Here is a 22,740-nt window from a genome sequence, read left to right as displayed (position 1 = left end):
GCTAGTCATGGCTCTGTTGCTATGCGACCACTAAAAACCTGTTTGAAGGGCATCTCTCCAGTTCAAATGTTTTTAACTTTGAGTGTTTAGAGCACCAAGCAAGCTCAGCTCACTCTAAATTCAACAACAAAAGATTGAGAAGACAGTGCTTCAGAGGAAGGTCTCTTCCTAACCGGCCTTCAATTTTCTTTTTTATTGTCCTTTACTTTTTTTTCTTCTTTTAGAGGACTTAAATATCTTACCTCCATTAGGCACAATCTGGAAAAAATAAGGGGAGGCAGTAAGAGATAGCCCGCCATCCTTTCCCAGCCCATTTAACCTTTTAATTTAGCAGCAGGAATTAATGTGGTGGGCTGGGTCAGTATCACTTTAAACAGACGCTACCCGTGTGCCCCGAAGGCACGAAGAATGACAGTGGTGCATATGTATATATTTCTGTTAATGTGTGTGTGTGTGTGTGAGAGAGAGAATGTGTTTGTGCGCATTTACGCTGTACTCATGCAAGCTGTTATTAACGGAGCTGTCACATCAGTCCTACCTCGGGTGCTGTCACTCTCATTTTAGCACCATGTGACATTACAGTGAGGTCAAGAAAAGAGAGACTGGCAGCGGAAAGGAAGGTGAGGAAAGTCGAAAAGACACCATCATCACGACTGGCAAGGTGGGTGATGTAAGGCAAGTGGTGAGTAACGATGCACCCTGAATTCAGGTCAGTGCTCTTAGCTGAATTTTACGAAGGAAGCAAGCAAACGGGGAGATGGTGATGGAGTTGGAAGAATTCCTGTTTAGCCCTGAGTCACAGCAGCAAAAATATTTCAAGCTGTTGTTTCAAAATAGCATAAACACAAGCAAGCACCTCACAACGTTGCCATGCTGAACACACGTCCCTGTATTCCATTTAATCCACTCCTGTCTCCATGATAAGAGTGGCAATGGAGAGAGAGAGAGAGTCAGGAAAAAAGGAGCAATGCTCCCTGGCCTCTAGAATGACAGAATGGCACTTTTATGATGTCTCCCAGATTATTCCCCGAGATGGATGGGCTGAGTTGGAACACCAATTGATTAATCCATCGACTGACGGAATGTGCTGCGGCCGTCCCCCTGCTCAGCTGTTCTTTCCCTGGACAGAACATTCAGCCAGACATGCCGGAGAGGATGACTAATGAGTGGGGCTACTGCAGACACCATTCATGTCTGTCTGTGTGCTGCGCTCAAGATGCTTGCTCGTGTCTTGTTGATAGACTAGATTATATTATAAAAGCAACACACAGTCATACAGTTCCAGATAATCATCCACAGTGGTGTAGCAGATTCAAAGCTCCCCTTTTTCTTGGTAAAGACTATATCTGGATGCTGTTGTGATATGTGAGCTTGCAGTGACAAAACAGTGACAAATTGCTACATTTTTTACAGCCAACCTATCTGACCACAACACTCTCTACAAAGCAGTGCAATGCGTCATCTACCAGCAGCACAGTTTAAAATAACTGAGGTGGGTTTTTATCACCTTCACAATAGCTTGCCTGTGATGCAGACTTGTAACACAATGTGTCAGTGACCATCATGTTAGAGCCTACTCACTGTTGGCTTATGAAAGCATCTTCCAAACGTCAATTCCTTTTAAGGTGACTCTCTTCTTGCCTACCTCTGCAACTATGCATGATTAATCACCACAAGACTGACCTCATGTATAAAAGCAGCAATCATCAGCCATGATGCACTTCACAAAGCTTCAACCTACATCACTGCCGCTTCTGCCCTGACCTCAAAACCTTGACACTTTTATATTTTGTTCTTCACTGAGAGCTGACTAACTTGTGACAATGATGTGAAGCTGGGTGAAAGATGGATAACATTAGGAATTTATAGTTTTTTCTTTGTTTTATTTTGCAAAATATACACGAACTTTGTCAGTGAACTAGATTTGAAACCTTTGCCACAGTGCTTTAACCTCGTGTCACTTTAAATATTCAAGGGACATGAATTATGCCAATAAGGACACATTAATTTGTACATTAACCTTTGCTAATTCCAACATAAATATGCACTGCGGTCTTTTGTAGGAGGTCAAATCCAACACATTGAATAGTTGAATGTAAGTCTGTGAACAAATGTACAATACTTATACATACATACACATAATACATAATTAATGCCAATATATATATATATATATATATATATATATATATATATATATATTGTGATGTGCTCTGAATTTGGTGTATGTGGACGCTGTCATCCTAATCTTCTAATAAAGGCTTTTTTCACCTAGAGCATTAAGGCTTTCAGCTCCTATCTACTTCAGACCCCCTGCATTGCACTGCTGGTTACCAATACAATAGGCAAGGGAGCAGATAACGGATCACTGTAACTTCTCCTTTTCTCGTTGAATCCAAACCCCCTGAGAGGTTTTATGCCCAGAGAAGATGAAAAATGTAGAGGTAGCTCCATTATTGATACAAGTCCCCAGCAGTGAAAGAAATGAATGCTAATGGTGTCCTAAGCCCGGCTTTACAGAGATTAATCCGATTTGAGAAATGAACATTTTATTACATGGCACAAAGTGCTGGCCCTGATCTGAACTGAGTCACAGGCTGAGGAGGAAAAAAATGACAAAGGGAGTGTGGGAAGGGAACATGGGTATACAGGCCTGTCGTTTTGCAAGACCCTGGCACCTCATTGCAGTAGTGCCCTTTTCCAGCTGACAAGTTCATTAATTTTCTGACACGGCTGCTTGGAATGATTTTCAATAGATAAGTCAGACAACAATGGCTGGAAGAATTGGATATAAAATAGATGTCTATGGTAGCAACATTATCAGTTGAAGACTGGCTTTGTGTGAGCAGCAGGAAGTCCCTCTTGGTCCCTCTGCTGCACCTGCTCTAACACTGTTTCCCACTGCTTAGAAGGACTAATAGGGACACACTGGGGATACAGCTGTTGTCAGTATAGCATACTGAAAATAAACAAACACTGATCCACATCCATCTCCAAGAAAATCACCACAGGGATGAAAAGGTTTGAGAAGTGTTAAATAGGGAGGAGGAGGAACAGTCTTTCTACTTATTACTATGAATCACTCTGCAGCAGTTGCCAACAAACAACTGCAATCTTGGGAATATGTAGGGAGGATTTATCACGCCAAAGCCTCTGACAGGGCAAAAACATAAAATCAGACATCTAATTTGTCTCCCCAAGGTGATGTCACTCCATCATATGGGTGGGCTTTCCTTTCAGTGGGTGAATAATGTTCGCCTTGTTTCTCACTCTCACAGGTGAGAGATGCAATTTATTCTTTGTCTGAAGAGTGACAGCTCACCTCTATTTATGCTTTTACCACCAACCCTGGTTTATCACCAACATGACAGACATCTATTTTTAAGCTCACAAAAGCACTGATATGAAAAATGGAACATGTGTTTGTAGCCTGCTAACCTTTGTTCAGGGGGATGCTCATTCTAAAATCTTATTTAATTCAGAGGATAAGAGGCTATAGATAGATAAAATTCATGGGTAGCATAAGGGGGCATAATGATATATAACGCAGCCACATATGCCATATGTATTTATGCATTTAGGTTTGCTCTACACAGAAATGTAACTCATAGAATTGTGTTTTGCAATTCATCCTGATACAATTACACCTCACTTTTTAACTTCTCTTACATCACAGACATAAATGCTCCAATGTCTCATCTGTTGCTTCGTTGCATACTGGTAGAGGATTATATTGAGCAGACCAGTGGCTCAGCTTTTCGAGCCATGAACTACAACATGCCATGCCTTCTCCAGCTGAGCAGAGGCAGAGCAAAGACGGCAGATATTAATTTCAGCACCACATAAGAAGGACAGCTCCCTCCCAGGCTACTACAAAGGCGCCTTCTGGGTGAAAACAAGAATTTGAAGAAGATGGAGAAAGCAGACCACTGTCTAACAGTCTAAATCCAACAATATTTGATATAAACCATCATTTTTTTCCCTCAAAGGTTACTATAGCATACATAAATATGGCAGCTTTTGAACTAAATGTAGATGTAGGCTGAGAGCATGCAGGTGTAGATTGGATGGATGGATTGCAGTTGCCTTGTCATTCAGCATGTCACAACGTGAAAACGGAGAACCACACACACGTCTTACACTTCCTTTATCAAACATTTCTCTCGCTCTGTTTTCTAGAAAAGCTTAACTCTTTTTCCATACTGCTCATGACATCTAAGCTCGATGCTCGCGCACTCAAGGGCGCGCAGTGAAAGCCAGCAGACCCACACGAGTGCGCGCGTCTTATCCTTATCTTCCAAAATCAGCGCGTGATTAGAGATCTTTTAGTTAGAGGCCGCAGCGTCAGTGAGGGTATGAGCCTTTGGGAATGCTGTGCCCTGATTTGGTTCATATCACTGCAGTCATCAAAAGAAGAAGAGAAACTACCACATTTGGACAGAAAGAAAATCAGGGAGAAGGCTGAATGGGGTAGTTGTGCCGTAGGGACGTGTGGGGCAATCAGACCAACATATTTATTTTTATTTTTTTACACCACAAACACTAACTTACTTGTTCACAAAGACGCGGAGGTCTGTCTGCAGGATCTCTCTGCTTTAGACGGAGAACGGTCCTTCTTCCGCTCCCTCCCTAAAAACTGCATCGAAAAAAACATCCGCAATTCTCAGGCGATTTTGCAGAATCCGTGGTGATATTTTCTTGTCAGACACATTGTGCTCCTACCTTCAAAGCGAGGTGGTATGTAATCCACATATCAGTCTGGATGACATGCTTTTTACTCTCACAGTGATGATAATGCATCCGATATTTCCTCTTTTTTTTCAGGACGCACAGAACGCGGAGGCACCCACAAGTACCATTGTTGAAACTACTCTCCGATGCAAAGCGATACCCACTGTGGTCCCAGATTTTCTCCAAATGATGAGTTAGTCAAGCGTGAAGTGACATTGTTTTTTTATTTTTATTTTTTGAAATCTTAAATGAAATCTTTAAAAAAAAAAAAAGAAGTATCCTCTCCACAGCTTGTAGAGCGCGGAGAACCTCGTGTGGTCAATTTCCAGGTAGATACATCCTGAAAAGCCAGTGATTAGACTGCATGACAGACCATCATCCATACATTGAGGGGGCAGAGGTGGGGTTATTTTAGCGTCCCGCTCTCTATCGTTTCCAAATGTAACTTTTCTTCAAGTCCCTATATTACTTCTTAGTCATCAACCCTCCTGAATCTGATTAGATTTCACCTCACAGCCCAGTGCGGATTTCAAGATGCTTATTTATTTTTTTCCTCCTGGTTATGTCGGTGAAAGAAGTCCCGCAGTTTAGTGACTGAATATGTATCCTACACATGGGAGAATTGATAAAGTTGCCGAGATTAAACAATACCTCTCTTTTCTCTTCAGGTTGCTCCGTTTTCCATTTTCGAGAGGAAACATGCGTTAATCTGGGGTGCAACATCGAAAAAAACAGAGAAGGAAATTCCAGCAGGTATCCTCAAGAAGCCTTTAAAACCCCATCAGAAATGCAGGTTTCGAGCGCGATGAGCCTTCCTTGTACCACCAGAAGCTAAATTCTTACACGATTTCCGCGCCGAGCCTTGATTCGCCCAGTCTGGACGGGAGTTATAGTTCACCAAAGGCAGTCATCACTTCCGCGCCCTCGTTCCATCCATGTGTGCATTTCGCCTATTCAAGCCTCGCCTATTGACATGACATACACGGGGATAAGGAATTGTTAAAGGGTTATTATCCACAGAGTCCGAGCCCCGTCTTCTCCTCTCCTGTCGACTGCAGTGTGTTTTAAGCTGCTTCAAATGTGATCACAAATTACCTCGTTCCAATGCGCGCACTCAGGCTGTATCCATCAGTGCGCTTTACTGTGCCTCAATGCGCTCGGCATTTACGTACCGAAATAAAACGCACGGCGCAGCACGGACAGACACTGAATTGATAAGTGCAGGAAGGAAGGGGAGAGGGAGGGGGAAGGGGGGGGCATCATGTAGGTTACCTCCCACTGACAAGCTGTTCTCTCCAAGTGGGACTGTTCGCCTGTAACTGCTGGTGGATCGGCAGCCGCAGGACTGTAGCAGCAAGGGCAGGAAATACTGTTTCCCCTCTCTCTCTCTCTCTCTCTCCCAGACTTCACATTTCTCTTTTTGAACTTCGAGGGCTCCCAAAATGATTTCCAATGCAGGAAGCCCGTGCACCAAATCTCTGGAAGACTGGCATTAATTAATATATTCTCGACCTTTGTCCTTCTCATTCATTGGTCAGTTTTAATAGGAGCAAGCATTTGCAAGTTCTTGTTTAAGCGCACCAATTTGTGTGCGTCTAGTGTGCGAGAGGTTTAGATAGACAGGGGAGACAGAAAGAGAGAGAGAGAGAGAGAGAGAGAGAGAGAGAGAGAGTTATCCCATGTGTCTCGTGCAAATGGGACACGACTGCCACCTACCGACTCCCCCCAGCCTGTTTGCTCTATGTGATAGTGGCCTCAGGCTGATTGTCGCATAGGATTGCTCTCCCATGACACATACCGTGGTGTGTTTAAATAGATTTATATATATATATATATATATATATATATATATATATATACATACATATCTATTTGTATTTTGAAACGCTGTAGGGTACAATATGAGACACAGTCCTACAAAATTGTTTATGGTGAGGAGAACAGCAGCCATATAGCCACAGAATGGAGAAAGTGTAAAGCACATGAGGGGGGTACTGTGACAAATCAGAAAGCAGTTTAATATAAGAGTTTTAATCTCTCTCAGGCTTCAGCGTTTATAAACGCAGGCTTTTGTGTTATGAATTATGAAATAGGCCTACACGTTGCAGATTTTTTTGCATGGTGGCTGACACAGGAGACTTCAGGTCTTCAGAGAGAGATTATTGCTTGTGAAACGCTTATCTGAGGCAACCTGCTGTACGGCACATATTATGCTAAAGTCAGTCATATTCCACAACGTGCATAGTGGAACAAAAAAAAAAAGGATGGATCTGCAGTTAGAGTGAGAACATCGTCTCATCTGGGAAGAGTATACATTCACAGACCATTTAATAGCAGATGTGAGAAAACATTTGAATGCCAGACCAGGGATCTGTCCATCCCGCTGTCAACATCTGATCTCATTTCCCTCAGTGCTGAAGGCGTTGCATCATTCATCTGTCTTCATAACTGTCGACCTGCCTGTCTGTGTGTCTGGCATATGGTGGTAAAGAGCACCGCCCTCTTGCTTTCCAGTCGAAGGAGACATCATTAAATAACTCAGTTCTTTCACTCCATTCTTCTTGCCTCCCATTTTCCTCAGCTCTGGCCAAGCGAGCAAATGAAAGCTATTAACGTGCAAACCCTCTTTGCTCTTCAAGATATAGCGCAGCAGTGTTTTTGTATAATACCCTTTGAATCTACAACGTTTCCATTCCATTCACATGTAACTGCTGGGGTGTCTTCTGAGTGCTCTTTTCTATAATTTGTGTCATGTTACTGTATGACAGCCTTGCCTAATGGTTTTGATTTAAAGCTTTTAGTTTTCCACCAGATGAGAGTCTGTGGATCTCTGGTGACCACTACTTACTACTTTACCTCTTATTTGCTGTGTGAGAACCATCTTGATTTATGTAGCTTTTTAGACCACAGAGTCTTCTTTGCTGGTGGAAACGCACCCTCAAAGTAAAGCTTTTGTGATACACAGATACTGTTGTTCCCATTATCTGTCTCCATATTCATGTGTTAATTGTAAAATGCCTTATTCAGCATCTTCTTAGCCAGCATGACACATGAATTTACGGTTTTACTGATGTCAACAGAGGTCCTAAACACTATGGAAACATCATAGTAAAGATCACTCTGTCCTTGGAGGATGTTAAAGAGTGCGCTGCCATTGTAAACAATGTGACCTTGTTCCTTGAAAGGTTAAGACACATACAAGACTCATGAGAGCAGTTACTTCTGGAGTGGCAAGGGCAAGTAAAAAAACCTTACTTAAGGGAGTGATTCAGTATGGATTATTGGTTATGCTTTCAGCATCCTCGTAAAAATGAAGATTGCTCAACATTTTCAATGAAGTGAGTTACAGACGCAGTGGTAGTGTAGGCTTTAAAGTGATTATATTTACCACCATGCTCTTTATTATCTACGGATACCACCCCCCAAAAAAAGCTGGTGTTGTGATAGAAAAAAGGAAAAAAACAGTCAAGTACCACTCAGAGACAGCTTAAGGCACACAGATTTGTTTCTCTCCCGGAGAGTATTTTGTCAAGGCCTGAATAATGCATATACGGGATGCAATTAGATAATGTAATAATCATGTTGGGTATGCCATGTAGGAATATACATACATATAGCATGCGTTTATCCAAACATAAGGCGTTATGAGCATAACCACAAAGCTCCTTGTAATGCAAGTTTTATGATGACAGTGACGCCATGTTGTGTGGGATATACATAAAATATACAATTTTGGCGATGTGCTCTGATCCACAGATGTCAAATTGAACTGAGAAATTATTTTCACACTTTAAAATCTGCATCTTAATAATTGAGGTTTGTTATTCTCAGAATTTCATTTTTATTTTGATAAACACACATTATAATACTCCTCCCTCTGTCTCATGTTCTTCACAAAAATACTCTTGAATCTACCTGCTCAGAGACTGAGTGAAAAGGGGGTAACTGTGGCACCTACAGTACAGCTGCCCCTTTTAAAGGATGCTCTGAATGCATTAATAATGTGTGTTATTTATTTTGAGATCTGGCATTCATTATTCATGATGTTGTTTTGGAGGGTATGAGACATCACTGCTGATATCCTGCAAGGCTCAGAGGCAATGAAATAATGTAGTCAGGTGTGTTGTGAGAGGTAAGATGGAGAAAGCAACTCAGTACGCCTGTGAATGTGTCACACGTCACTCACTTCCATTCTGCTCCATCAGTCTTAGTGCCACCTCAGGTTGTGCAGCATAGGAAGCTTGTCTTTCTCTGTCTAATGTTTGATATCCCTCTTTGCTTTTCCCTGTTTCCACTGTCCTCGCCGCAATTGCATATTTCAACCACGGAATTAGTTTATCACACAGAGTCAATGAGAGAAATTCCACAAACACCTCAGTGGTGACATCGCTGAGATTCAAAGCAATTCATCAAATTTCACAGACTTGATAATTAGGTGCATCAATGTGTTTGCCATCCTATTTAATCTCCACTTTGATCCGCACTAATCTCTAACTGTACTTCTTATCCAAGGCTTCCTTTGGCCCATAGGGCTCGTGATTGAAGAATGAATTCTAAGTTTCCATTCTGGGCCACTTTTGGCTCAGGTTCTAGATTCACCAATGTATCCGGGGTAAATTAAAATAATTCAAAGCATGCTTCACCCTAATAACACTCTCTAAGCCGCTTCAACTGCATAATATAATAGTGAAGGAGACTGGATGACTGGCTTAGTTATTAGATATTGGCTGCAGCTCAAAGCAGTATCAAGAGATGAGAAGGCCCACACTCACTGAAGGATGAATCACTTCATGATCATTATATAATCGGTATATTACTTATCATATCATGGAGCATCATCATCATCTATCAGTGGTGTCCTTTAACATGTTAACTCAAATTAACATTATTAACACATAAACACTCGAAATGTTATAAATCATCAAATGGTATCATTTCCAACTGGATCCGTATCCGCCTGGTTAAGCCTACTTAAAAAAAATAAAAAGAAATATATATATATTTGACATTAAATGGAGTTGGATTTGCACTTATTGCGCTTTCTAGTCTTACAACCACTCAAAGCACTTTACACTACATGTCACATTTTCACCAATTCACCCACACACACATTAATACACTGATAGCAGAGGCTGCCATGCAAATGGCAATCTTGAATAATTGAAAAATTAACTGTCTAGAAAAACAAATTCCTTCTAATTAATGCAGGAGGAAATTTCAATTTCTGTTTTGCCTCTAAATTAGAATAATGCTTATCTAAATTTCAATTAAAACAAACAGCCTGACTTTACAGCATTTACACCTTCGCTCAAAAATCCCCCTCCAGTGATTTTTTTTTTCACATCAAGAGACTTGAGAAATGTATAAAACCATCTACTTTTAGGGCGTATATTTCAAAGGATATGTGTTTTGTTTAGGTTTTTGTATTTAAACTTCAAAAAGTATTTGCTGTTGAATTCTCATTTTGAGATTTTATTAAGTGACATTTTTATTCAAGCATACTTCCAATGAAGAAGGTCTGCATAAATACAGAGGGCTCTCTCCCACCGTCCCTGATTTTGAGAGGTGTAATTAAAATTGCACTGAGCCCTGGTTCTATACAACAAAAAGGATAAAAATGTCACTTAATAAAATCTCAAAATGAGAATTCAACAGCAAATACTTTTTGAAGTTTAAATACAAAAACCTAAACAAAACACATATCCTTTGAAATATACGCCCTAAAAGTAGATGGTTTTATACATTTCTCAAGTCTCTTGATGTGAAAAAAAAATCACTGGAGGGGGATTTTTGAGCGAAGGTGTAAATGCTGTAAAGTCAGGCTGTTTGTTTTAATTGAAATTTAGATAAGCATTATTCTAATTTAGAGGCAAAACAGAAATTGAAATTTCCTCCTGCATTAATTAGAAGGAATTTGTTTTTCTAGACAGTTAATTTTTCAAATTATTTTTAATGGGACGAATGTGCTGTTTTAACCATATTGATCCACCAGTTCCCAAAAAGAGAAAAACATAAGACATAAAGCCATTTGACCTTAACAAGGCTCAAAGCCCATGGCCGAAATGTTCTGACAGCGAAAAAGTTGCCTGACATACTACCAATTCAAAACTGCCATAATGTTTGGCAATATGGTAAAATACACCCTGACCAAATATGGTCTGACAAACTTTCAGGAGTTTGCACACATTAATGTGAGGTTTTGGTTGCTGAAATGCGTGGGCATTAAGAAATTATGTATTCCTTTCAGGCTGAGTGCAACTTCTTTTGTGAGTCATGACTAAGTGCAAGTATCAAAATTTTGTGATGCAAAGATGATGTAGGCAGCTGAAATATGCTGTGTAAAATTTGATGGAGAGAAAAAATTATATTGGTGCTACAAAGCATGATGAAATGTGGTTGACTAGAAATTTAGGGTCCATCCAAAATATTAATCTGAATGTCGAGAGTTTAGCAAGACTGATGTCTTCCTTCAGTTGAGCGCCATGGTGAAAGGATTTTGTTTTTCAAATCTGTAGGATACAATCCCATGGTCAGTGAGTCCATTTACAGAAAGGTGTGTGCAAAAAATATATGTTTGGGAGGGTAACTTCTACGAGTCTTGTGAGGCCTATCCACCAAATCTAATCTTGTTTTAGGGAAGAGGAAGATCAATCCTTGTGCAGAGAAAGAGTTCAGTGCTTTGGCCACAAACCTGAAGATGAAAGATGTGAACATATGCCAGAAGCTCCATTCCTCACCATAATGAAATGAATATTGCACAGAAACCTCCTCCCATGCTATTTACTGTAAATTAAGAAACTACTGAGCACTTGAGAGATTATCATGCTGAAGCCGGAGCTAACCCAGATGCTTTTATTTCGGGAATTAAGCTGGAATTTATTAGTCATTAGCGGTTTCCTCAGTCATTCATTACACTTTTTATATCCCCCAATGAATATTTTTAATGTCCTCATCTCCAAATGAGAGAGCTCCCTGCACATTCATATATTGTTTTTTTATCTGCTGTTCATCCATCTATTACAGTGTAAAATATCACACCCAAATAATTGTACAAATGGATAACTGATAAGAAAGTTAGCACGTCAAGTTTACAAATGAATATCTCTCTTTTATTCTAGTGACAGAAATATTTTCAGTTACTCCAAGTCAAGCATGACTGGCCGTTTCCTCTGCAGGTGAACGGAAGCCCACAGAATTATTCTACGCATGAGAAACCACAAGGGTACATAGGTAGAGAGCTTGATGTGAGAATTTTGAAATGGTTGAGTATCTATTTCATGTTTAACATACAGTTCATGTGTCTCTTATTACTGATAGTTCAGCATCAGTGTGTAGTACATCTTTTAACAACTATTTCTGTTAGAATTGTCTCTTAATGCACAACCATTAAAGGCTTACTAAGTTTGCCACAGAGAAAATCTTGACTGACAATCGGAGGATAAAGCTTTAAGCATGACATAAACCTTGTAATCCTGTATCATAGCAGATTTAGACTTGGTGTAACCTCAGTTTCAGCTTGTTTATCTCCTTGGCTGTCTCTCTGTTCATGCAAAAACAAGCAGTGCTCCACACAATGGCGTACCTATTCACATGTGAGGCAGGGAGCAGATTTGCAGCATCTGGATGTGACAGCCGATCCCCCTTCTCTCTCTAATCCTCCGTGCGGTTGTCTTTCTGCTTAGACACATAGGGGATCGAGTGGGCCATCCATTCACATCCTGCCTCGCATAGGGCAGATAAACAGAGAAAAACAGTGTAAATGGCCACATAATCAATAAGAATAATAAGAGAATGTGTGTATTCATAACTTTGTACTTGAATTTATTGTATGTTCCATCCACCTGCCCAGGGACTACGGGTGGAAAACAGCAACTTGCTAAAACTCGGTGCAATGCATCTGTCCTTGTTATATACAGGGTTAATGTTTTATTGTGCACTGTCCCTGTTCAAATAAAATAAATAATAATAATAATAATAATAATAATAATAAAAGAAACATTATAAGGAACTGGACATTTCATTGGCTGTGTTTGCAATTTGCAGGCAAAAATACTGCTCACATTCAGTGGGATGGAGGTTGAGTAGCTCTTAAATTAAGTGTCTCTTCAGGCTGGTATCACAAAAAAAATGCGTGGGAGCAAAAGAGTTCATAATGAGTTATGGATAGAAAAGAACATGATTTTTGCAGAAGCTTCACTTCGGCTGTGTGATGCGATTCATACATGCACTCCTTCAGATACCAAAACTCAACTGATCATGCTGTATGTGCTTAACTGAGTCCTAAATAAAAACTGGGAACACTTTAAATTCCTACAATACTTTTAATAAAGTAAAACATAAACCCTTATATCTGCTTACATCTACATAAACTGTCTTATAAAACGTGTACACATGCTAAGTAGGGGCTCTTAAAGTAATGCATAATATCAACGACTGGAAGGAAGAACGGCTGAAATCATAAATGTCAGATACCATAATCTTCTTGGAGAAGCGAAATGCAACTTTAAAGGTGGATAAAGAATCCAGTCAGAGCTTTATTTGGCCACTGCAAGGCATCACCTTGAAAGGTTGGAAATAATTAAACACCACGTTCACTCCTGATTACCTTAATCGTCTTTCTCCAAGAAAGGTCATTTTACAGTCTGGTTAACTACGGACAATAAGAATCAATGACTGGTAAATGATGACATTCATAAGAGCTGCTTGTGGTAATGTCTAATGGGCAAGCTAACACTATTTTAAAGAGATTAGCAAGATGAGGAATAGAATATGATGCCAGATGTGACATGGCATGAAAAATTGTGACCATTAAACACAGTGGATGACTGGAAAGTAATTCACCACCTCTGCTCTAGTCCTAGTTACTAAATGGTCACTTCATGATTACTTTTTAACCTTTTTAACCATTCAAATAAATCTGACAAATCGGATGGTACCTACAAAGTAGTTCCAGCTAATCTGCATCAGTAATATATTGGGTTTGGAATTAGCGCTACAGAAGGTTGTTGATGGTTGTATGAAAACCTTGTATCTCCAGTTTTGGTAGTTTATGTTATCATGGCATGACTTGGGATATGTTGTGGATTGAGAAAAACTTATAGTATTTCTATTATGAAAGACTTTCACTAGCTGAAAAATATGTGATAGTCAAGAAAATGGGCCAATTTAAGTTATTTCTGTTTTTGTGAAGATAGGAGCTTCTGATGGTCATTGCTCATGATATGTAGACAATTCTAATAATTCTATTTTGATTATTTATGACAATATATGTAAGTTAAGTTACACTTTATGTGTAAACCATATTCATGCACTTCAAACCCAAGGAAAAGGCATTTTGTTGCATCATTAGTTCTTCAGTTTGAGCAAAACTTAAAGCATTTCACACTCGCACACACACATAAAACAGCCGCTGTGCAATCAATCTTCTCTACACATTACAATAAAATTGCACTGATCCGTTATTGTTCTGTCATCAAAACAATTTTTCATCTCAGGCTAGACGGATACGAGGAAAATAAGTGATATCCTTCCTACAGTCCAATATATTCAAAGCTTCCTGCAATACATGTCCACCCTTAATCTAAACACACATTCAATCCAGTATTTCAGATGAGTGTGCCTTTCATTCTAGGTATACATTACATCTGCAAATGGACAATCAATATGATGAACTTGAGTCAATAAGCTGTTTAACTGCTGTGGCCAGAAATGTGGTGGGCATTTTGTATAGTGTTCCCTAAATGTAAGATTGCTTTTGGGCATTTTTTCTGGTAGTTTCAGCTCACCAGCTGCTCCACTGCACCAGAGAAAGCTGCTGGCAAAAATATAAAATAAAATAAAACTTGATCTCTGGCACTTGCAGTGTGAATTAAAAACAATATGAAAATACTGTTTCTGTTTGGAAGAGGAAGAAAGTGGCCTGGGTAAACAGACCCGCATGCCAGAAAAATGAAGCGAAGACACATCACACAAAGTCAGAAATGCAAAGCAAAACTTTGGGTGCTTTGGGTGACCTACAACTTTCTATTAGTCTAAATTAAAGTCTGTGGTTCTGCAGTGTTTGCAGCAAAGTTAACTGCCATTCAGAGTGAAGAACTATTAAAATATATTTTAAAAAATGTAATAAATATTAAAGCAGTGTATCGTGTGTAGAACACACTGTGAACATTTTATGTAAATTTAATGATGATTGCCATACATGGCTTACTTCCTGTTTCCAGTGGTGCTATGACTATGACTTAATATTTAGCAAATTTGAGTTTGTTAAAGTAAACAATTACCACTAAATTGCCTATTGGATTTAGAGCATAGCTTTTATTTTTATTTTTTTTACATAATATGTGCATACCAATTTTTGTCCATATTGGGGAAACGTGCTGCTGGATGTCCAGCCATTTTACCACGCCCATTTGTGAGACCAATATGACATGTAAAATGGGAATTTCAAAACATGTTGCAGCCGCCTAAAATGCAATTCTTTTGTTGTCTTTCATTTTAATAGGGTTGTTGTTTGGGACCTAATTTAAAAAACACATCTCTGACACAGTTACAATGAAACTTAATATACATTTAATTACTATAGGATGTATTACAGGGCTGGGCATTAGATAGCATTGAATGTACCTAATATGGCAAGTTAGTGTATTTTGGTATAGTGCCTGTTAGAACAAGGAACTGAGTAACAGCATCATCATACAGGCCCAATAAAAAAAATCTCTACTGTCTATGGCTTGAGTTTTGCTTAATTAATAAGGCTCAGCATTCTATAATAAACAACAAAACCACACACTGGAGGGTAGTTACTGTTCTATATTTAATCTTAGTGTAGGAGCTCAGACTGACCCTGTGTGGATAGCATTGTGCAAAAGCCCACAGACACCAGTGATAAGCTTTTTCTTTAAACTCTCTGCCAGCAATTTAAGCCTTGCCCTTTGCCATAATCCCTCCCAGACTGACTACTGACTGACATGCAAAAGAGTATCCACCCTAACTCAAGTTCCCAAACTGTGCCCCGCTGATAATGTTCTGGCAGCCAAATGCCAAGCGAATGAAATGTAAGTCCTGTGATATTGCTGCTTCTTAATATGCCTTGATTGTATTTTGACGCACATAAATCTCAGTGATCTCAGTGTTACTGACATTCTCATCATGAAAATCATTTACATGTAAGTGAACACTAACAAAACGCAAGTCCAAAATAACGGCTCGTTCGCATAGGCCGCATAGTGTCCATGGCGTGGGGCGGCTAAGCCAGCTGCGTGGTTGCTGCCAGCCCTATGTTTCCACATACACTTTTCTTTGTATAATGTCCATGATAATGTCATATAATTTCCAATACCATATCCAGTACATGTGTAGTTGAGAGTGGTAACCAGAAAGCAGTCAAGTGTGGTTTGTTTACCCAAGAGAGAGAGAGCATGAGAGAGAGCATAGTGGAAAGATACTGCCCATCAACCGGTTCACTTCCGGAAATGTTTTCACAATTGAAATCGTGTTAAAAAAAATATTACTACAGAGCTTTTACTTTAAAAAAGGAAGTAAAAAATGTACTGAAATATGTGGATATGACTACAAATAGATTCTGTTCACTCTCCTCTTTTTGCTGGGAGACGCGCATAGCTTGCGATAAAAATAAGTGAGTGAAGGCGACTTCTAGTGAAGCGTCGCTGCATTGCTGCCAAAGGCGAAGCAAATATTTGCCTCGTGTTACTGGCGCTAGTTTACTCGCAGGATCATTTGGATTTACTCACGTTACTCATGCAAGGGGGATATTATCCCTTTAATCTGGTTTACAATGTTTGATATAAAACCTAAAATAATGTCAATAAATGGATGCCAAAATAACTACGTCATAATGATTATTATAAAAAGTCTGAATTCATAATTCATACTTTGTTTGGGTCTGACAAGCAAACGTTTTAAATTGTTGGTACAGAGTTTGGATCAATCAGGGCTATGCGAATTTAGTTCATAGTAAAGTAAAACCGATAGCTGTAATCAAGAAACAGACACATATTTTCAGCACTCACCAGGTAGTCCAACTACCTCTTACTTTTCTCAGAGTAATCTCCCTTTTTGTCCGGTCTCTATATAAATATGAAGTACTATCATAGAGCTTCAAGTGCACACAGATTCCTACAAGTGGGGGTGGCACCCCTGTGGCTCACAGCAGACAGGTTGAGAAGAGAAAGTGAACATAAATCCACTTTTTAATCCCACAAGTTTAAAAATAAACCCAGAGCTCTCCTCTCTCCAGATCAGAGCAGAATCCAGTGTGACTTCAGGTGTTTATATTCCTCCAGAAACTTCAGCTCTGCCCCCAGCTCTCTTCTGTAAAGCTCCCCGGGCTCAAGCATCTTTCTGTGGGCCAGCAACAGCTGTCTCTCTGCTACTTCCCATACAACACCGCAAAACTCTGCAAAATGCACACATTTTTTATTCAAAGTTCAACATTTTCAATTCGTGCAAAATTTGGAATGGGGTGAATTTCGCGTATTTGTGTCGCCCTGTGCGAATTTGCATCTTTTCGCGTCTTTGTATGCATTCTTATTGTGGGAATACTTGCTTTTGGTGGGATGACGTTACAGAATTCCGAACAGAGTTTGATCAATCAGGGCTATGCTAACTTCATAGTTCATAGTGAAGTAAAACCAATAGCTAGAATAAAGTAACAGATACATATTTTCAGCACTCTCTTACTTTTGTCCATGTAATCTCTTACAAGTAGGGCATACGGGGCATATTCGCCCCATTCCCGTCTATTGGCATTGCCCGGCACAAATTTGGATCTATTAACGTCTTTGCATTTACTTTGTTTCTCATTGTGTAAAAAAAAAATTCTACACTTTCTGTGTGAACACACCATAAAAATTAGTATCATATATGATCTGCCAAATTATAGAACCATGTGAATCATTTAGTTAAACATTAGCCTGAATTGTTAAGCTAGGTAGTTTTGTCCAAAATAGTGGCATGGGGCAAAGGGAGCTTGCTCTGGGGTAAATTAAACCAATGGTACAACCACAAAGCACTGAAATTAAAGAGGCCATATTATACTCATTTTCAGGTTTATACTTATATTTGGGGCTCTACTATAATACGTTTACATGCTTTATTGATCAAAACACATTCATTTTAGTCTGCTCTGATTAGTCAGCTCCCACTGACTAATCAAAGATAAAGAACGTCAAAAAAAACAACAAGTGTTAACGCGAGCTGAGCTAATGCTAGAACTGCAGTATGAAGTTACACACAAAGCAAAACGAAAAAACAGTTACATCCAGCCTACTACTTATTTAATTTGCTTCAAAAGTGGTCTATTTACTGTCCCTCAGTATTACATTATTCCCAGCCCAGCCTACCCCTGTGCAACATGCTCATATCCAGTTAAATAGACTAACCTTCAAAATAAACAGTAAAAACAACATAAACAGGGAAAAACTTACAGCTTCCAAGTTTGATGTCAGGTCACAGACAACCAGTATTGATCCATCCTTGAATGGTCCTGGTTGATGAAGCAGTCCGTAGTAAAATGCACAAACACACTCCAGTTTTTCTGATATTTACACAGAAAATAAATTGACATCGCTGGTGCTTGTCTTCCTCAGATGATGGACAGCAGAGCCGTTCCCCTTACCTCTTTGCCAGCACATTTCCATCCAAAATAAAGTTAATCCTCTGGGTCTTCACTTCCTCAGATAGTGGGAGTTGATAAAGACTTTTGTGTTGGTTCTTGCAGCCAACAATAGAGATATTGGCGTGCTTTGCTCGTACCTTCCACATCTTTGTGTTCCCAGGGTCACATTAGCAAGTAAACAACAATAGCAGACAACAAGGTCGATTAACTAAATTTCAGTGGGTGAGACTCGGCTGTTACCTTGCCTGTATAGGTGCTGTGGTCATAGGGAAATGGAAGAAAAGGCAGAATACAAACAAGGCATTTCAGGCAGTTTAGGAGCAGTATTATCTTTGGGAGACTTTGGCGTGGACATTTACTTGCACAAAAAATCTAAATGACTCACTACCTCAAAGGGGAAACCCCAAAAATATGGCCTGTTTGAGTTAAGCTTGTGGTTTATGCTGCAATTCACAATTAAGTAGATTATAGTATAGTAGATAATTCTATTTAAGTCTATGAAATGTTCAGAATATTAGAGAATATTTTGTTGTTGTCCAGAGATATTCACGTAACACTGTTATTTTTAAATAAATTATTAGATTTGAGAAGAGAATAAAGGCTTGAAAAATGAAATGATTAATCGCTTATTAAAATACATTAAAAAAAAGAATTCTGTCAATCGACTAATTCATCAATCAAGTAAATATGAATTATTATTTAAGTTATACTTTGCGGTGCTACAAGGAACTTGCGCACAAATGCACATATCATACACAAACATTTATGTCATTAGTCACTGTTGGCATCAGCTCCGTGGCCATGTTTTATGAGAAATGTCAACTCTGAAACAAAAGGCTCCAGAACAAATATGCAACACCGAAAGGTTTAAAACAAAAAGAAACTCTTGGTGAAGTATATTTTCTGGAGTTCTCAGTGATATGTGGAGGGCTACCATCCTGAAAATATATAACTCAACCCTCAAAGTTCTTTTTAAAAAGCCCTTTGGACTATGTGTCACAACACATATTTTTTGATATCTTTTTCCTTGTCCCCCTCTGTAGATTGATCGTGTGGTGACTCTACTGAGTGAAGCGTAAAATGAATTATAAAAAATAAAAAAAAAATCCACCACCATGTCCGGAGCCCAACCGTGTAGCAGAACATCATCACACACTATGTTTACATAATGCATATGTGCCATCCAAGCATGTATCCTGTTCTGTCAAGGACTTACGCTTCCATTAACTTTATCAATTTGTCTGGCAGAAATTCAGTGATGAAAGCCAGATTTCAGATTTTTAGATATAATATTAAATTAAACTAATGCAAGCCTTGGAAAAGGAAGAAAACACACATTACAAAAAACACAGTCAGTAGTTGTGTTTCCTAAGTCTTTGTATGAAGTGTTAGGTGAAAAAAAAAATTACTGTAACTTTGCATCCATCTCTTATATTCTGGTAGTGCCAAAATGTGTAGCCCAGCGCTCGGCTCTGTGGCCCATGAGGCAGAAAACGCATCATAGACACAGCTTGAATATGCTGCCTCTGCAGTCTGCCAGAACTATTAGAATTACTGTATATACCTCTAATGAATCATTTATAAACCTGTGACACATTCAATGATACAGCACTTTCCTAAACTTAAATGCAAGAGTGTGCCCACATGCGATCACATTTGACACACACTTTCACTCAATCATAAAAAACACAAACGTGAAAACAGTAAAAAGCTAAGAAATTACACCTTCATACACCTGAAGTGTTATCACTTTATATCAAAAGAAAGGCTCTCTTTTTAAAACACTGTCTGTAGTGTAAGCACAAAGAAGAAATAGCGTACAGGTTTTACAACCAATAAGTATTCCAATTCAAAGTCATATAAGTCACAGTTTCCCTCCAAGGAACTTGTGATAGATAGCTCTGTATATTTCTAGTGCAATTATTTTTTATATTTTCTGCATCATGTATTCTCTTCCTCGTGCTGCATAATGTTAACCTTGATGTGGGTGGACAGGAGTAATTAGAGGACATTATATTCTGTTGTTCTATTGTGTTTTTCCTTTGACCTTGATGACAAACCTCATGTATAACTGTAGTACTCAGAAGGAAAATTAGCCTTTATACCATACCATATTCTGTACATAAACACATCATATATAGTATACGGTTATACTATTCTAGTAATACTATAATACAAAAGTGCAACAGCACTATAGTATTATAACCAAAAACTTTACTGTGCACTGTGTAGTGTTATGCAATAGTTATTTAACATCCAACATACATCAAAGTCATATGGTATTTTTCCCATCATCCCCAGGTTCAAAGCTAAATGCAACCAGAAATGAATGTAAGGGGCACATTAATGAACATATACAGTCTCATAGGCTGACAGTAGGTGAGTCAAACCTGTCCCTCTTTCTTTCTCCCTACATCCCTCTCTCTCACTGAGTCACTCACACATGCTTCAATAAGTGTTGTATACTTAAGAAAGCAGATTTGTTTAATACTAGCTATTGTCCCACAGCCACAGCTGCAGCCATGCAGGGCTTTTATATAAAGCGAAGCAATGAACTCAGATTTACCAAGTCACAAGCTGAATCATTTTGCAACAGAAGCCCGTGGCCCTTTCCTTCATCCAGCAGCCCGCAATAACAACACAGCCTCAGTAATCTCCATTGTGCATGGGCAACATTCTGCTTTTATTTTGGTGAGTGTGCTCTAGTTCAGTGTTTTTTGAAGTGGCAATGGGGTGCTAGGGGGGGCCTCAGAAAATGTGAGGGAAGATGAGGAAAAATGCTAATAATAATACTAATAATTAGTGCTGTCAGTTAAACGCGTTATTAACGGTGTAAATTTTTTTATCGTGAGATTAACAATCTTTTTGGCCTAGCACACTCTGTAGTTTTTTTCCCATGTTGTTGCAACAACTATTAACGTTCGAAAAACTACAACACCACACCGGATCTAGCTAGACCGGAAACAAAACAACAGGCACACCGCACACACTTGTTTAAGAGTAGTAGACGTTACGTTTTGAGTGGATGGCGAGCGCGAGACGCCGAAATGGATGCCAATAATATTCTGAATGGAAAGTTTACTTTTAAAAAGTTGGCAAATGGTTCCATTGACAAGACCAAAGTGATCCGTGTGTTTTGTCGTTGTGAACTGAGCTATCATCGCAGCACGTCCAGTCTGAAATACCACTTGATGGCCAAACACACAGCTGATGTGAATTCTCCGCCCCCTCGTCAAAGCCATGCGACAATGGTTGCTCCAAGTGAGAATGTTAGTGTGAAATTGAACACTACAGTAAATGCCAATGTTGTTTTCAATAAAAACAAAGCCGATCCACTTTTCCATGTCGATAAGAGCATTAAAATTAGAAAAAATAATGGGACAAAAAGAAATCAAGGGACATTTAGAATAGATAAAAATGTGCGATTAATTGCGATTAATTGCAAATTAACTATGACCTTAATGCGATTAATCGCGATTAAATTTAATCGTTTGACAGCACTAATAATAATAATATTATACCAATAATAATAAAATACAATTAAATTAGTTATCCTCTGATTTTCCCTATTATGTGTGTTGTAAAGTGTCCTTGAGCAAGATACTGAACCCTAAATTGCTCCTGATGTGGTGCCATTGCTGTGTGAATATGTGCAAATGAATTTTTTGAATGTGAATGGTGAATGTGGCATGTTGTGTAAATCGCTTCGAGTGGTAAGAAGACTATAAAAGCACTATATAAGTGCAATATTATTTACCATGCCTATCTTTCTTATTGCCTGACACTCAAAACACAATTTAGCACATAAATTGTCAGTGTTGACCTGCTAACGTGAGCACCTGCTCTTGAAATGTATATATTCTATATTTTTTGCTCGTAAGTGACTTGGATTTGCTCCAACTTCTCACACACCTCCATGCAGAAATCGCCTCCATTGCTCCACAAAAAGCCATAGTAAAACATTTGGTTTTCTTTCTCCTCATCCTCATCCTTGTTATCACGAATGCTCGTGAATTCACTTGCTTCCAGTGCAAATCAGTATATAAATTAAACTGTATACAAAGTGCTCTTCAGTAGGCTCCATGTTTGCTTCTGTACAACAGCACTGGAATTTGATAACAAAAATGAAATCAAATCTGAGCAATACATCAGAATTGAGCACTAAGGCTTGCAGTGTAAAGGTAGCCTAAGAGTTGTAAAACTGCAATTTGTGGCCTAATTTTATTCTAGTTCTGGTGGGAGCTCCATATAGACCTCCGTTATATGTAAATGATATGTTTTCATTTCATAATAAAACATCAAAGAAATGTAAATGTTATGTAATTAGTATTACAAGAAGACATCAAATTACCTCACATAATGTCCTAAACCCC

At 38.9% G+C, this 22,740-nt stretch overlaps 1 protein-coding gene across 6 annotated transcripts in view; it reads right to left on the bottom strand.

The window, feature by feature from the left end:
* Positions 1 to 22,740, bottom strand: part of lrrc4ca (leucine rich repeat containing 4C, genome duplicate a) — a 171,108-nt gene that overhangs the window by 52,322 nt on the left and 96,046 nt on the right. For 2 of the 6 annotated variants that reach the window (XM_051383573.1, XM_051383574.1), the window contains one exon: positions 12,314 to 12,449. The exons of 1 other annotated variant lie outside the window; for it this stretch is intronic. The gene's annotated coding sequence lies outside the window, so the exon portion shown is untranslated. Of the gene's footprint in view, positions 1 to 4,551; positions 6,329 to 12,313; positions 12,450 to 22,740 lie in introns of those variants that run through there. 3 more of the 6 variants (XM_051383570.1, XM_051383571.1, XM_051383568.1) reach the window with 3 other exon arrangements.

The sequence above is a fragment of the Dicentrarchus labrax genome, unplaced genomic scaffold (genome assembly GCF_905237075.1).
Source record: "Dicentrarchus labrax unplaced genomic scaffold, dlabrax2021, whole genome shotgun sequence".
NCBI classification, from domain to species: Eukaryota; Metazoa; Chordata; class Actinopteri; family Moronidae; genus Dicentrarchus; species Dicentrarchus labrax.
The sequence above is the reverse complement of the archived record's forward strand: the minus strand, read 5'-3'. Positions and strand labels throughout refer to the sequence as shown.